General features: G+C 37.3%; 1 pseudogene; it reads left to right on the top strand.

The window, feature by feature from the left end:
- The first annotated feature begins 2603 nt into the window (after positions 1-2603).
- LOC102243941 lies at positions 2604-3568 on the top strand (annotated as a pseudogene).
- Positions 3569-3876: the final 308 nt, after the last annotated feature.

A 3876-nucleotide genomic window follows, 5' to 3' on the forward strand; every position in this document is an offset into this window, starting at 1 on the left:
GGATTCATTTTTTCTGTCTGAAGGATGACCACAAATGATGATGATTTATTTTCTTGCCTTCAATACCCTGAACAAAAGAATCCTGAAATGTCCAGACAGCATCCATAGCTTATAGTTCAACTAGAGGCCCGGTGCATATGCAGGTAGAATCCCTAGGCCTGGATAGTGAACAGGCTTGATCGTGGCCTTCCTTCCCCCAGCCATGGCCTTCCTTCATTTTGTGCCGCCCCCTGGTGGTCAGTGCACGTCATAATGAACAGTCGAACTCCTGATCAGTCAAACTCCCGAGGGAACAATTTGCATATTAGTCTTTTATTATATAGTATGGGACTCTTTCTGGGTTTCATGGCAGAAGTGTTTGCCCTTAGTGGATCATGACCTGAAACCATTTATGTATAATGTAATTACTGATGAGAAAGGCCTTACATCTATAAGTTTTTTTTAAATATATTTTATTGATTTTTTTACAGAGAGGAAGGGAGAGGAACAGAGAGTTAGAAACATCGATGAGAGAGAAACATCGACCAGCTGCCTCCTGCACACCTCCTACTGGGGATGTGCCAGCAACCAAGGTACATGCCCTTGACCGGAATCGAACCTGGGACCTTTCAGTCCGCAGGCCGACGCTCTATCCTCTGAGCCAAACCGGTTTGGCTAAGTTTTTTTAATATGTCGTTTATTTATTTGTTCCTCAATTAATCAATTATTGCCTTCTTTTTAAATAAATAGATATCTTCTCCATATCATTTTATTATTCTTGTCATTTACCAAGCTGTATGTTTTTTAGTTATTTTCTTAGTTGTTGCCCTGAGTTTATGATTAACATCTTAATTTATACTAATTTCAATATCATATAAAAAAACTTTGTTCATACATATCTCTCTCCCAATAGTGTTATTGCCAGAAATTATATCTTTATTTTTATACATAAGGTGTTTATAATTATATATTTGTAATATTGGTTTTTGTAATTGTCTTTTGTTTTTCTCACCGAAGGATATTTTTCCATTGATTTTTAGAGAGAGTGGAAGAGAGAGGGAAAGACAGAGAGAAATATTGATGTGAGAGAAACACATTGATTGGTTACCTCCTGCACGTGCCCCTGACCAGGGCATGGGCAGGGGAGGAGACGGCAACCAAGGTATGTGCCCTTGACAGGAATTGAACCTGGGACCCTTTGATCTGCAGACCGATGCTCTACCCACTGAGCTAACAGGCTAGGGCTTTGTAGTTGTCTTTTAAATCATATAAGAAAAAAGAGGTGTTACAAACAAAAAACACATTAATACTGATTTATTTTATCCAGTTACCATTGATGGCACTTTTTATTTCTCCAATTACAAGGCAGAGTTGGACAGAATAAATAAAAATCATAATCCAACAAAAAAACTCATTTTAGATGCATATATACAAGTAGGTTGAAAGTAAAAAGAAGAAAAAGACATTCCAAACAAATAATAACTGAAAGAGAGCTGGTGTATCTATACTATTACTAAACAAACTATTACAAGAACAAAATGACATTATATAATAAAATTTCAATTAATAAAAAATATAATAATTGTAAACATATATGCACCTGACAGTAGAGTCCAAAATATATGAGGCAAAAACAGACAGATTTCAAGAAAGAAACAAGCAATTCAACAATAATAGTTGGAGGGTATAATACCCCATATTCACTACTGGATAGAACAGCTAAACAAAATACCAGCAGGAAATTGAAGGTGTAAATAAATCTGTAAAGCTGGTAGACGTAACAGATATATATGGAACACACCACTCGAGGACAGCAGACCATAAGTTTTTCCTCATGTACCCATAGAACCTATTACAGGATAGACCATGTGTTAACCAATAAAATTTGTCTCAATACATTTAAAAATATTGAAATCATATAAAGTATCTTATCTGACCTCACAGGAATACAGCTACAAATCAATAACATAAGAAAATCTGGAAATCACAGAAATATGTGAAAATTAAACATTACACTATTAAAAAACAAATGGGCTAAAGAAAACAATCATAAGAGAAATTAGAAAATACTTTGAGATAAAATAAGAAAAACTGGCATACCAATACTTATGAGATGTTGCAAAAACATTACTTAGAGGAAAATATATACCTGTAAACACCAAGATTAAAAAGAAAAATTATCTCAATAATCTAACCTTCCATTTTATGAAACTAGAAAAATAACAGAAAATGAAACTAGAAGCAAACAAAATAAAAATAAATAATAAATATGAGATTAGGGATAAAGAAAATTAAGAATAGCAAAACACTAGATAGGATTAACAAAAACAAAAGTTAGTTGTTTGAAAAGATCAACCGTATTGACCTGCATGCACTAGGTAGACTGACCAAGAGAAAATAACCAAATTACTGAAATCAGAAGTGATAGTGGAGACATTACTACAGACCTTAGGGGAACAAAAAAAGGATTATAAAGAGGATACTATGCCTTATTCATACGATATGCCAATAATTAGATTACCTAGATAAAGTGAAAATTTTCCAGAAAGATAAAAATCTATAAAAAATAGACTCCTTCCCGATCCTCCAGGCCCCAGCCCACTGATCAGTCCTGGTGCAGCCGAGGCCAAAGCAATGGGAATCCCTCCATGGTGTACCCGGAACAGAGGCCTTTGCTGGGGAAGTGGCAGTGTCTTCGAGGAAACTGGAAGCCCGTGGTGATCCCTGGTGACCCGTTTCCTAACGCTGGGGAATCGAAACTCAGCTGCGCACTATGTAGCCTGACTCGGGCTGTCATGGATACACTGGTAGAAGATGATATCTGCATTCTAAATCATGAAAAAGCCCATAGGAGAGATACAGTGACTCTGGTCTCAACATATTCAGATGAGTCTGTTGCTTCACGTTTTGCCCCTGTCACTGCATATGAAGACATCAAAAAACAACTCAAGGATTCAGAAAAAGAGAACTCTTTCCTAAAGAAAAGAATAAGATTTTTGTAAGAAAAGCTTACAGGCACTTTATTAGATGAAGAAACAAGTTCTGCGGGATGAGAACAAGTAAATAAGGCCTACCATACATATCGAGAGGTTTGCATTGATAGAGATAATTTAAAGAGCAAGTTGGATAAAATGAATAAAGACAACTCTGAATCTTTGAAAGTATTGAATGAACAGCTGCAGTCTAAAGAAGTAGAACTCCTCCAGCTAAGAACAGAGGTGGAAACTCAGCAGGTGATAAGGAATTTAAATCCACCTTCATCAAACTGGGAGGTGGAAAAGTTGAGTTGTGACCTGAAGATCCATGGCTTAGAACAAGAACTACTAGAACTGAAGAAAGAATGTAACAATCTCAGAATAGAGCTACAAAAAGCCAAACAAAGGATCCATCTCAGGAAGACAATCTGCAGAGCAGAGATCTCCAAAGACTAAGCATTTCAAGTGATAATGTGCAAAATATATACCTGGAACTGAAGAGAGAAATGTCTAACTTACATCTGGTGACTCAAGTACAAGCTGAACTACTAAGAAAACTGAAAACCCCAACTGCGATAAAGAAAGGCAAGTCCATGTTTGCCAGAAACCACTGATTCCAGCCAAAAGCTTGAAAAGCAACTAAGCTATCGTATCTTATCAAAATCTCATCAAATGAGTTTGATAAGCCAAAGTATCCTATATAATAAAAGAGAAACATGCAAATTAACTATCCCTCTGCTATGCTCAAGCCACGCCTGCCAGCCACACCCACCAGCCAATCAGGAGCGTGTATGCAAATTAACCCAACTAAGATGGCAGCGGCCATGAAGCTGGAGCGAGCAGGAGGCTTGGGTTGCCCCCTGCAATGGAGGAAGCCAAGCTTCCCGCCTGCCCTGGCTGGCCCTCAGCTCAGCTCAAGGCT

Source organism: Myotis brandtii, unplaced genomic scaffold (assembly GCF_000412655.1).
Source record: "Myotis brandtii unplaced genomic scaffold, ASM41265v1 scaffold305, whole genome shotgun sequence".
Classification (NCBI taxonomy): Eukaryota; Metazoa; Chordata; class Mammalia; order Chiroptera; family Vespertilionidae; genus Myotis; species Myotis brandtii.